This window comes from Petromyzon marinus, chromosome 9, assembly GCF_048934315.1.
Source record: "Petromyzon marinus isolate PM22_M1 ecotype Great Lakes invasive population chromosome 9, UKy_Petmar_22M1.pri1.0, whole genome shotgun sequence".
In the NCBI taxonomy this organism is placed as follows: domain Eukaryota; kingdom Metazoa; phylum Chordata; class Hyperoartia; order Petromyzontiformes; family Petromyzontidae; genus Petromyzon; species Petromyzon marinus.
This window is the reverse complement of record NC_133675.1, coordinates 14,792,608-14,806,541: the sequence shown is the minus strand read 5'-3', so window position 1 is coordinate 14,806,541 and position 13,934 is coordinate 14,792,608. Positions and strand designations below refer to the sequence as shown.

General features: G+C 48.2%; 1 long non-coding RNA gene across 1 annotated transcript; it reads right to left on the bottom strand.

Annotated features, from left to right (window-relative positions):
• Positions 1-918: 918 nt before the first annotated feature.
• LOC142924169 (uncharacterized) lies at positions 919-12,690 on the bottom strand. Its single transcript, XR_012941350.1, has 4 exons — positions 11,926-12,690; positions 8,015-8,124; positions 5,695-5,785; positions 919-3,599 (listed from the first exon to the last, which is right to left on the bottom strand). It is a non-coding gene; the product is annotated as an uncharacterized LOC142924169 (long non-coding RNA).
• Positions 12,691-13,934: the final 1,244 nt, after the last annotated feature.

Here is a 13,934-nt window from a genome sequence, read left to right as displayed (position 1 = left end):
TAAATCATTTTGCCATGAATTTAAAAATGCAAGCGATAATAATTAACTGAGTCTTCCTCAAAACTAATGGTATTATTTTCCAAGTTCACGGATGAATAAACGTATGTTTATGCAGGTAATTTATGTGGATGTGTGTGCTCACCCCAATATTATCGCAATGCAGGACGGGACAAATGACAGAGCCAAATAAAATAAAGCGGCAGGCTAACCTTCACTATTTTTGTGCCTGCTTTTATTCATCTGTAATGTCACTAAATGGTGTTCTTGCAGACAACTCTGCATTATTTTACACACAAAGAGCACGTGGAATCCGTGTCCTCACGGAAACTTAAAAAATGTAGTGGCAATGTCTCTGGCGTCAAAAACGCTATTTGATGAGGTTTGCTGACAAGTTGACTCTTTGTATACTCTGTGTAACCTTTAGTACAGTATACCGTTCATGTGGTTATTTCCACATTTACATTTATTTTGAACATTTTTAATCCTGGGAATCTATAGTCACACTGCATTCCAGTGAATGTGAAGGAAATGTACACACATTCCGTTGACGAATGTAAACAAAAATGTAAGTAGTATTAGTCTAATTCTTACTGGCCACAAACTGAGAAAGGGTTGCAATGCAATATATCACCATGTTAATATTTATCACACCGAAGCATTGCTCATATATTTTTTTAATACATATATAAAACGAGGCAGAACAATGAATTAATACACACGCATGCATACCCGACCACCTTCCAGCAGCATGCACTTGTCCTCACAGGTATTCAATTGGCGACAGTGAAAACGGTGGCCCTGCAAGGGGGGCAGGAGGAGGGTGGTGGGTTGCGCTCAAGCGCGATGGCAAATAGAAGACGCACACACACACACGGCTCTGGCGGCACCGCCACAAATCATCAACACGGCAATCGGAACCAGATAGAGGCAACCACACCCGTGGCTTTTAATTCTCCCGACTCATCATCGCATGCCCGGATACGTGTGTGTGTACGTGTGTGTGTGTACGTGTGTGTGTACGTGTGTGTGTACGTGTGTGTGTGTACGTGTGTGTGTGTGTGCTTTAAACCCCCGCGTGTAACGTTTGAGCGGACACGGCCTCGCATCTCGACGGCAGTGACGGCACATTGTCCCGGCGTGCCTCTCTCCACGGCAATGGGTGGTGTGCCTTTGCCGGAGCCTGGCCTGATCCCTGACTCGGGGGCTCTTGCAGCGGCGACGATAATGACGTTGATGAGCAGTTAACCCGTTCGCCCGTGGCTTTAAAATGACACAATACACACGTCGCTTTTGCATGTGCATTTGCTGAACTTCTTTCGCACCGTACGTAGCCAACCGTGCTAATCGGAGGTGCCGGGGAAAGACAAACTAAACACAAAAAAATCAGTTTTAAAGACATGAATTTGCAATCTAGATTGAAAAGTGCATAGCTCCAGTGGCTTCCTCATATCGGACGGAAGAGCGTTCCAGACGGCCGCAGAAAGGCATCTGACAGCGCGTGCGATGCAGTGACCGTCTTTGAAATACATTGTGACTTTAAAAGGAAAACTGTGAAAATCAGTGTGATTATTAATTGCATGTCTCTTAGGTGGTGTGTGCGAGTGGTTCATTGCTGTGTATGTACAGCACCGTGGGCAGGTGAGTTCACACACAATGGAAGAGTAATGAGCCAGACGCTGCTGCACGGTGCACTGAATTCCTGCCATTGGACGGAACACGGTTACCCGCTCTGTCGCTGGCGTACGAATAATTTAAAGCCGTGCCATTGCAGCATCAAAAGGGCATTTGTTTTTGTCTTGCAGCGTCACTGATGGTTCCTTTAACCCGCTACAGTCTGGCTGAGTACTGGCTGCCATTTATCTTTAGCCAATGTTCAAATCAAAATTAATGATTTTTTTTTAATCCAGGAAAGCCACGAGCTCTTTTTTAAGAGGGTTTACATTAGGGATTTTTTTTAATAATTCCTCCCCGACTATGTTACGTGAGAAGCCATTGGAGTACCTGGAGATTGATTACCCATGTGAAAAAAAAAAAACTAAAAATATTACAGATAGGGCATCAGCCAATTTGACGAAAATGCCATTTACTGGTCTGCACGTTGTATTTATGTAAAAATCTGCATGATCCACCAACCCTGCCTTCAAAATACCGGCATTGCACTCTGCACCACCGTGAAATGTGTTTCCTTGCCCCGGCAGCACAAAGCCGCCGATGTTACCACCACTAACACTGTGGCGGTGATCTTGCTTGCGGTCGATGCGAATGGAGTGCCAGCGATGGGCTCCATTTGTGCAGTGTGTGGCGCTCCATGCGGGCACGTTTATCTTCGTGTGGCTTCTTGTTTTATACAACACACAGGCGATTAGGGTGGCCGCACGGGTACGACGATAAGCTGCCGCCGTGACGTTCGCCTTCATAGACAATGTTTGTCGCAAGATCGTGAAGATTTGCGGGACGAACAGATTATTTAAATCGTGCACGGTGCCATCATGCAAAAGTACAGTTCCCTCTTGGTGGTGGAGTGTGACAACTATTCGGCTGCTAAGAAGCAAGGAGATGTATATACAATATTCAAACGATGTTAATGGTGATGGAAACCAAGATATTGTAGGTAATGATTTAAAACACGTTGATACTCTATACGTCTCATTTGCAATAGAGAATGAGGGTGAGGTATAGTCATGCACAGATGCTCGTGAAAAAGTTATTCAAGATAGTAGGTGCAGAAGAGGTTGAAAGAGAGGGCAGAATGTCATGATTATGGTGACAATACACATACTGGATCAGATGTGTGCAAGTTTATTTTGCTGGATAATTATATCCGCGTATGACATATCATCTTAAAGCCCGTTGAACGTTGAATTTGTCCATGGGATAGTGCATTGGAATTGCAATTTCGTAGCCCTTGTCGCTGTATGGGCCAGCATGAAAGTCAGGGCCACACAGATGTTGGCGGTGCAGGCTCTCTGATAAGAGGGACTTATCACCAAACCACCCATCTGCCTGCCAATTCCAATTTTTACACCAGACAAGCAAGTACGCACACAGCTTGATGCAACGATGTATGGACATTTGGCACATGATACCATCTCGAAACCCACTAAAAAAAAAACATGCCATTCATTTGAAATGGGAAAATGTTTCTGATCAAACGGATATTGTCTCCATCCCACATCCTTCCCCCTCTCTGAAAAAAAAAACTTTAAGATATTATTTTGCTTAGGAAGGAATCGATTTAAAGGATTAAAAAAACCACAGCACCACCTGTGCAGGGAGGGAGGGAGGGAGGCAGGGAGGGAGGGAGGCAGGGAGGGAGGCAGGGAGGGAGGGGAGGCAGGGAGGGAGGGAGGGGAGGGAGGGAGGTAGGCGTTGGAGGTGGCGCGGCATTTGAACTCCATTCCCGCGAAGCGGCCGTTGCGTGCGAAGGCGCCCGCGTATCGACGCGAAGGCGACCTGCTCGCCATGCCCGATCAATCTGTCCACAGCTGTGCTCGCTGTGTGAAAGGCTGAGGGTGTCTGCCAATGAGCCGGCTGCCTTGCGGTTCCCGGATCGTCTGCTCCGACTCCGGGACGGTGTTTTCAGCTCAGAAGACGAGAGACTGTGGATGGAGGAAATGTCCATGATGTATTTATTTAAGTGACATTGTGTATTATCATTTTTTATATCTATATTCTTATTTTCTATATTCATTATTATTTTTAATCTATCTGCTCTCTATATATCTTCTACTTATATAAAATATGAGTCGAAAAATATTGCGTGAATCTGTATTTAAGATCTGCTATACCAGCGTATGTTACGCCGGGTACAGCGAGTTTGATATGTTGCTCGCGGGACTCGGCTAACTCTTTGGACCGCAAGGAGATCAGAGCCTGCAACGAATGATAAAGGTCACCGAGCGTACCTGCAATGCATACACGCCTCGCGTGGCACCATTCGCTCTTCGTATTGCAATTGACATTGCAGTATGAATAGTGTAGTGCCGTACGCAGAGTGGGCGATTCTCTCTCCCCCACCTGCACTTCCAAAGTTAATTCCAGTGAGGAGGAGGAGGGGTTGGGGTTGTTATTGAATTACATTTTCACGCGGGCTCCCACACGGCCACTCGGCATCAAGAAGACTGGGGCACATTTCGTGCGACAGCTCCCGAACGCCGTGGAAAGTTCCCTCCGGGCGGACTCAAAGCGTCCAAACCTCGGTGTGCTTTCAAACACGATGAACACAAAATAACACCCAAAAGCATTTCCCCTAAATGGAGGATGACATTCATTACGTAATGAATGCAAATTATTTGGCAATGTGGGTTGTGTTTTGTACGTGCGTGTGATGTCAATTTCCGGTCCTGGGCCTTCCCTAGGTCGACTCAGCCTCAAATGAGTACCTGGTGCGGTGTGTAGTAAACATCACCACTGGGGGAGACAAAGGCGGCCGGGCGTGGTGTTGGCCACCCACCCCCTCGCGTGACGCGTCGGCCTTCATAGGTGCTCGCTAACAGCACTTGCCCCAACAGTCTGTTACAGGCTACGCGGGGGATCTTTGTCTTGTCTTTCGCGTGCCACTTACAGCTTGTAAAATGTCTCGTTTCGGTGACTTTGTATTGAGATGATTTATTTTCGAGGCAGTGTGTGTGTGGTCGGCAATCGACCCCAAGGACCACCGGGCGTTCGCGAGATGCCAAGCTCTGCCATGGAGCGCAACCGCAGAGCCGATCTCCCCTGGGCAACCTCGTGACGCGCGTCCAACACTGTCAGATGACAGCAGCGCATTGTGACACTCTCCAGTCGTTGAGGGTCGTAATCGTCACTGCTGGATGAAGGTCTCCACCGACAGCGTCTCTCACGGCCCTGCAATGCCACAATCCTCCCGACTCCTCCACCTGCGCGGATCCCATCGCTCCATCTCCGCGGTGGTCGTCCCCTTGGGCAATGTGGCCTCCTTCTCGCTGACATTCTGTCACATTTCGCATCCATCAGCCAATTCCCTATCCTCTCCTTAACGGCCACTATGCCGTGTCTAATTTGTGTTCTCTGCTCCGTGTGCGCCTCTCCCTGTCTCTCAGTGTAATTCCCAGCAAGCCAACTTCTGTGTGAGCCGTCAAATTTCTGTTTCATTTCATTTCTACATTTTGACGACGCACATGGCATCGTGGGCGATACACGCCGGTCAACGATGACCACTTTGGCCACGCTGGAATGCTACTTTTCACATGCAATTCTCTTTTCGAAAAGCATTGCAACTGCATCTTACTCGCCTCATATATACATTACGCCATTTTCCTTTGTTATATTTCAGTCCTTCAACTGTTTCAATTGTTCTGGAAACCTTTAATTGATCACTTTTGTTTTGCTCATATTTTGAGCCCATCTTCGCAGCCTTCCTTGATACGTTTCAACCATTTCCTGTACTTAATTTCCCCCTTCCATTGAAATGTGGAATTTCCACCACCACCTCAAAGCCTGCTCACGTGAGCAGGTGTTGACACAAAAGGCTATGTGCCCTCATACTGCATATTTTGAGTGGAATGTTTACAAGAACCTACAGGGCTCCCCCCACTATCACCAACCCCCACTGACTGGTTTGGTGAAATATGGTCAAATTACCCCCCCCTTCCCACCCCCGGTCCCAATGACCCGCACGGTGTACAGAGGGCCGCATCTAGCAGTGGGTTGACAGCCAAGGGGTTGTTACGTCACACCAGGAGCAGCAGCGTCAGAGGAGCCAGAAGAGCGTCACTCCCCGCGGTGTAGTCGGAGAGTCGGGTGACGAGGAAGCCACGGTGGTCGACTTCGCAGAGAGGTGCGGGAGGAAGAGAATAGACACGGGGGGAGGCATGGGAGCGAGCAAGAGTCACGCGTCGAGAGGTGGATCCCCGCTGTCCTCTCCACGTCGTTTTCATCACGATAATGTGCATTTGAAACCCTTCGCTGGGATTGACGGGGCCGTTTATACAATCGCAAGAAAATCCTTCGGAGCGAGGTCAGTGAATGGGAAGGTTAACGGTGTCTGTCACTGACCGTTTCGCAAGTAGATTTCAATGCAACGATTTTACAGGAAAGCACTTTTATATTAAAAATGTTTTTAAAATGTGACTCAAAAACTCTACCTCCGTTTGCTGTGGTTGTCGTTATTAGATGAGCAACTGCTGCATTCGTTTGTTTTTGAAGTGTACCTAATAATAATAATGCGCACTTTGTTACCTCCTAAGATAATATGGTTGGCGGTGAGCTGATGAGCGTTGGCATGCAAATGGTGGAAGCCACACGGGACACTCGAGAGAGAAAGGAAAATTGTAAATGTTTGAAATATAATGCTTTGGATGTGCGGTTATTGAAGTACATTTTTCGGCCTGGCATCCAACAGTGAATTCTATGATAAGTACAGCCAGAACCAGTGAATGTAATGATTCAGGACTAGTTGTACCATCCGGAGAAAAGTGCAGATTTAAGCCGCCCAAGAAGTGACATCATCGATTCCCCCACATTAACCTTTATCACTCCAAAGTGCCCCCTGAAGTTACATTGACCAATCTTCGCAATTTACTTAATGTTTCTACATTAAATACTCGGTCACTATCAAGATTGTACGATAGAGATGGTTCATGAAATGCTCAATAGGCTGAAATCAGTGTCCTTAATACAGAGAGCCTGTCATCTGGTAGTAGAGAATGGTGTTCAGCGCAGCGTTGCCTGTCCTATCTGCTGCAAAATAAAAAAAATCATATTGAGGAACGGCATTTGCATTGGCTCGCAGGCACTGCTGATGGTGCTGGAACATCTGCTCCGGGGAGACAAAGGTGGCCAGGTGGTGTTGTATGTATGTTGAACATTTTACGCACCGTACGTAGCCAACAGTGTTGGCCATATACCCCGTGTGTGCTGTGCCCAAACGTATTCGATACCCGCTGTTGGCTGTCATTGCTACCCACGGGCGTGCGTGAGAACGCCTAAAACAAGAAAACAGCCACGTGACTTTGTATGTTCGCGTCGCGTGCGCGGATGAATGCAGCCCGAGGTGGCGGTGCATCGTGCCGGACTGTCCGCTTGTGCGAGACGGAATATTGAACGCAGGATGAAATGAGGGGTCGGGGTGGGTGGGGGGGGGGGGTGAAATCCATCTGGCTTTGCAGGCTTTACGATTAATTTTTTATCAGAGCAGCAAGGTTAAATCAACAGGGGGAAAGGGGGAGTTAACCCTAAAGGCACTCGTGCACCCACGCTTGTGCACGCACACGCGAGCAATTGCCACGTGCTCGTTACCTTCAAAACGTCGTCAACGTGAATGTTTGACGAACGCCTCAGACACACATTGGCCCTATTCTTGTGTGCCGTTCACACTGGACGCAGCCTCGACAGTAACGTTTGCCAAAGCCGTGTTGCCACAAACACGCAAATTCAGTGAGCTCGAGGCGAGGGAGGAATTGCTGGATTATCGACGGGATAGAAGCATCGTGCACAGTAGACGCATGGAGGTGTACGCCAGGAGCCATTAGGGGGCAGCGCATCAAATAGGTTGGCTGAACTGCACGCGTGTGGCATTTCACCCTTCAGGAGTTCCTCTCGCACGTGAACAGCATCTGAACCACGTGACCAAACATCGCAAGAAAGCCACATCTTTGGCTGATCATCTTGAAACTTCGTAAGGACATTATTTTTTTCTCAACGCACAAATTATATATTTCTGTCCATATTAAATGTGGACTCAAAAAAGTAAACACTGAAAAATATTGTGTTCTGTACCTTTATGTACAGTAATAGCAATTGGCAGCAGGGCTTATGAACAGATGTCGAACTGAGATGGCGAACTGGTCTTAGGCGTGACTTAAAACTTTCGTGACTGCAGGAATTCATATTCTTGGTTCTTTCGGTAAAGTCACGTAGATAGAAAAGAAGAATAATGAAGACCGCTTGCGTTGCGATCGAAATGTCGTGGGTTTTTTCAAAATGTTTTTATTTTCTATCGACGTGACTTTACCGAAAGAACCAAGAATTTGGCCTTAGGCGCCCTGTCCGTTACCTGCGTCTCTCCCTGCAGGGCGGCCTCGCGCCCGCCTGCTTAGTGGTGTTTGCCTCTTGGTTCACATCGGGCAGGTGCAGCGTCTGCCGCTTTATTCTCTTGGCGAGAGGCTGAAAGGACGAAAGCAGAGCAGTACTTTACAGCGTCCAAATCATCGTCCAAAGGCGAATGTATGGACCAGAAAATGCGGAAACTGTGACGGCCATTATTAATTTATTTATATTGGGTGTTTGTTTTTATCCTCCCCTAATTTGATCCTGATTGTGCTATCGGCGTCACGTCACGAGACGCAGCATTCTTTCGGAAACTCTCGCAGAGCAGTCCAGCCGGTCGTGTTGCAGACCGGCTCACGGAAGCAGATACCAGAGAACTACCGCTAAGGTTCATTCAAGTGACATCTGGTCCACACTCATTAAAGGCCGCCAACTTCCCGCTCGCTCTGCATATTAGTGAGATTAGTCGCATAACATTCAACCCGGTGTATTTCGAATTCTAAGAGTTGGAATTTAGTGCCGAATCAAATTTAATGTGATGGGGTTTTTTGTTGTTCGTGTGTTTAAGCAGTCATTTGTAGACGAACTGACATCATCAACTCCACTACCACGAGAGCCCAGGACCTCAGCGGTGCAAGTTCAGCGCTCTGACCTCTGAGCCACCCGGCTGCGACTGTTACTGCTGACCTTAAATTCCCGACTAGCAACAAGGTGTGAAAAAATAGGGACCCCCTAAGAGGAGGTGGTGTGATAAATATTCCATAATCCTGGAGAACTGTGGCTGTAGAAGGGCAGGCCGGTTCACGACGGCCGTCAGCTGAGACGGAGGTCGTTTGCTAAAAATGAAATCACACGTAAAGTGAATACTTCATGCCGGGAGAGAATAATCGCTATACCATGTGGGGAGCGGGATCCGAGAGCGCTATGCAGCGCTCTGCCTCCCAGGGAGATGTTTTGTGTCAGAGCAGGGGAAGGAACATTCAGTAATCACGCCACAAGACGCTTTAAAGGCTGGTTAAATGGGTCAATAGCAACGATGGGATGTGGTTGCAGGACGGTCCTCTACAGCAGCGGTCCCCAACCTTTTTCGCACCAGGGACCGGTTTCGTGGAAGACCATTTTTTTACGGACTGGGGGGGGGGTCATCATTGGGTCTTTCCCCCTTTTCAAAGAAGCTCTCCAGCGACGTTTGTTTTTTTTACTCATTGTGGCTACTAGGGGTCAGCTTGTGGGCTTACTCATTGTGGCTACTAGGGGTTAGAGCTTGTGGGCTTACCAACACTGTGACCGAGACAAGTGCGCAGTGCGGGAAAGAGGCGCGGACGGAAGTGGTAAATAATAAAATAATGGGGGCGGGCCACGCGCGGACTCACCACTCTCACCTCCTCCTGCTGCTGTGCGCCCGGTTCCTAACAGGCCACGGACCAGGACCGGTCCACGGCCCGGGGGTTGGGGACCCCTGCTCTACAAGGGTGTACGATCGTAGCGGGGGAAGAAGGACATTGCATGTCCGGCCGGCGTCCTCATCTACTTACGTGCACATTTTTTTTTGCATTTGATCGAGGACAGTGAGATGCACATATTCAATTTGCAGGCAGCTCTGGGGGCTATATGCGCACATTCATTTTTGTTTCCTATAAAATAAGAACCCAGGTGTAGGCAGCTTTCCCGTTATGAGTTATCATGGAGTTCAGCTATGGAATGTTCGCCCTAGCGTGAGAGTGGAGACAAGCGGCGTAGCGGTGATGATGCTGACGGCAGGGCGCTCGACTCAACATCAGAAGGCCACGAGTTAACATCCCAGGCGGTGATTGACTCGGCCCTTAATCTCTACATGGTTTATACAATGATGATGACCACCGCTTCTCGCGAAGTCAACATCATAATTCTGACAATTTTATACAACATTTTTAACGTGTTGCTTGCCTTTTCAACACTCCCGGTTTACTGAAAAACTAGATGTTTGCCCACGAGACAACTTGATTTGATTGGCTCTCTCGGCTGGTGGAGGGTTATAGTTAAGCGTTGACATTGTACCTGCAGGATCTAACCCAAAATAAACAAATTTTAAATCCGACGATTGGCCGTGAAAGCCTACACATTGACTCCCACCCATTTGGATGTCGACTCAGCTTCAGCATCACGACGACACAGAGTGTGCGTGAGCAGCACGCGAGGAGACGACCCTGAATATAGCCTCCCTCGATCCCAATGTTGGCTGCAAGATCGACTTATCCTATGTATGTATGCTGTATGTTGAACTTCTTTCGCAACGTACGTAGCCAACCGTGCTAATCGGAGGTACGGGGGGGTGGGGGTACAACAATGCCAACCACAAACCCCATTCGCTGGCTTGTTTATCACCGCTGTCTCTGTAAATTCTTCACCCTACCTCTTTTCTATCATGTGTTTATAGGTCCCTTCACGCGCCCTCCGATCTAAATTATCCATTCTTCTCACTGTCCCTCCACCTCCTTGCAACCAGTCTCGCTTTCATGATTTGAACTGGAACAAAACTCCCTCTCCACATTAGACTCTCCCCCTCGCTTTCCTCATTTCGCTCTGCCCTCAGCTCCTTTCTCGTCTCTTTTGCTTTCTCTCTTCCACTGCCTCCACCCCTACCGGTTCCTTCCCCCGCCTCTAATCCACTCCCAGTCCCTCGGTCCTCTTCCTCCAACGTCGATAATTAATTACCGACCCGGCTCCCACGTCTCGCTTTCTCTCCGTGCACCTATCCACGTCTCTCCCCCAGCCCTCCGCTGTGCTCCTCAATCAGCCCAAATATCCGGCCACCAGACCACTGCCCCTACCACCCTTCACCTAAACTCATGCATGCCCAGCCACAGCAGCTATCTTCATCTTATCACTTCACGCGTGTGCCCCATACCCCACTGCCTCTCGTCCACGTTGTACCCATCTGTCATCCTCATTCACCGTCACACTCCACCTTATTCCTCCGTGCCTACCCCTGCAACATCAGCAGCTTCATTCCCAGCCCCTGTCCCTCCATCCCTTCCGTCACCTCCCTCACTGACAGCCGCTGCACCCCACCCGTTGCTCCCCTTTTGCCTCCTTGTGTACCACCGTCGGTCAGCGTTGTAAATCGCCTTTCAAAGGGCGATTTTATAAATTCTAAATAGAATCGAATAGACGTCACCACGGCGCTTGTGCCAAGCTATATGCACTTTAAGGCCAGCAATGAGACACACACACACGCATCCACACATCCTGCGCCAGAGGGCTTTGGCAGTCCTTGTGAGTTGTCCCACACTGAGGCCTGTCCCAAGCAACCGTGTTATTAATGCGAGCTCTGCATCTTTGGCTTGGCCAAGGTCTCGCTGTCCCGGTTGGGGGACACTTTTAAGATTGTAGCACCGGTGTCTAGCACCTGTAATTATTAAATTCCCAGTGATTTGATGGGTTGTCATGATTCGGGTTCACGAATCGATTCACAATTCTATCTTTGTTGAAATGTCGAAGAACGCAGCAGCCACTGGTGGCTTCAACAGTATAGGTACATTACAATACTGTATATAGTAATAGAAAAACAGCCAAAACTATTCACACACAATTTGATGCAAGTACCTTGAGCTTAAGTAGCATACTTAATAGATTCGTCATTCTACTCCAATCGGATTCTGCAATAAAATGTCCATAATTCCACGGAGTTTCAAAAGTAAGATCTGAGAAACTACAACATTCATCTTTTAAAACAATGTTTACAATATATAATGCATACATCTCGTAGGCTGTTGCACACAACATGGATGTTGCACCAGACGCGTGTGTTCGTGTAAGGGGGCACACTGTGTCGATACCTCGCAGGGCCCCTCAAAGGGGGCTTGGTCTAATGAAGTGGAAGTGCTCGGCTTTAGTGGTGATGGTGGTGGTTGTTGAACGCAGACAGAAGGCACTCACCGCTCACCGTGGCTTCTTCAACTCAAAGGCTTCAAGAGAACGCTTCTTGTAGGATGCGTGGATGCTTGCATGTCATGCATGGTACTGCATGTTGAACTTCTGTTTCGCACCGTACGTAGCCAGCCGTGCTCATCGGAGGTGCTGGGGAAGGACAACACACTTGCACACGAATAAACAACGCGAGTTCGTTGATTTCTCAAAGTCCGGCGCCTTTCAAAGGCGTTGTGTGCGCGAGCGATCGCATCTCAGAGGTAACGCATAGTTGCTGCAATTGGATCATTGTGGGTCAAACGTGACATATGGAGGCCACGACATTAACATGCGATGGGCTGATCTGGCAAGGGATGTCAGAGGAGTTTTAATATCCAATTTAAAAAAAATAATTGCACGTCTTGATAACATTCCACCCATCGCATTAGTCTGGCGGCATTAGAAGCATTGTGAATTTAAATAGCGCCTTAAGAATGTTTAAATATAGCCGACATGCCTGAATAGCAGAATAGATTATACGGGTTAAACCGCAATGTGCAGCTGGAGTGACTGATACGGCCACACACACATGTTATTATTAGTAAGCCACCGTAGATATGCACTGTGAAACCTAGATTGAGATTGAAAACTAATTTATTTTTGTGTTAAGTTTGTTGTCCTTCCCCCGCACCTCCACTTCGCACGGTTGGCCACGTACGGTGCGAAAGAAGTTCAACATACACACGTGCGTACTCAAAACCTTCGTGACAGCAGAGCGGCGGAGTTTAAACTCCGCTGACCCGCACCACACGTGTGCCCCCCCCTGACCCCCACCACACGTGTGCCCCCCCTGACCCCCACCACACGTGTGCCCCCCCTGACCCCCACCACACGTGTGCCCCCCCTGACCCCCACCGCACGTATGCCCCCCCTGACCCCCACCACACGTGTGCCCCCCTGACCCCCACCACACGTGTGCCCTCCCCCCCTGACCCCCACCACACGTGTGCCCCCCTAACCCCCACCACACGTGTGCCCCCCCCCCTGACCCTCACCACACGTGTGCTCCAACCCCCGCCGCCGCCTCTCATTTTGTCCGACCCCGCACCGATGGATTATTTATTTATATTATTTATTTATTTGGTATAGCCCTGTGAGCCATTCGGCTCTTGAATCGGGTGTAACCACAACAAACAAAAACACGAACAAGAAAGCATCTTAAAGTGACTATGTTACTGTGACTGTGCAAACAGAAAATCCATGAAAAAACAGCAAAATATTCCTGAAAAAGCACCGTACACCAACGCTGTGTGCAAAAAATCCCAGTGGGATGCAAGTCAAACAACAACAACCACCACAAGAAAAACTTAGATTAAGGCCATCAGTCTAACTCCGTACTACAACAAAACAAACATGTCCAAACCAAAAAACGTTTTCGAAATCACCAAAAAATAAAGCCATAATTCCAATGTAACAGTAATCATAGGGACTGTGACCGATTTTTTGTGTTACAATAAACTACATAAATAACATGTAACACCAATTACCACAAAATTATAATAAAATAAATCAATCACGAGGTTTCAACCGCAACACAAGCGATCTTCATCAGCTGTAAAAAACAAATAGCGAGGGAGCACATAGGGTGACATCAACGCAACACATAGAAAGCGTTAAACTGCACGGAGGTAAATACAACAAGAAGATGAGAGACGAGAATTCAACAAACCTAAGAAAAATGTACGTGATGCAAAACCAGTCGGCCAACGACACAGTTAGACACTTGCCTGGCAGACCACGAATTTCAGAAGAGTGCTAAATTTCGTGTTCATCCTCCGGGTTGAACATACCAGCATAGACAGAGTGAACAAATACGAGGTACAAGATAACAGAAATACATATACAGAGACACCAAGAGGCAAGAAGAGGAAAGACGGACAGAGAAGCAGGAAAAAGGGGCCGGAGGGATGAACAGACAGAGGCTTAAAATAAGCAGTAGAGGTGGGGGGAGGGGCCGAAGAGACCAAGGGGGGCACGGC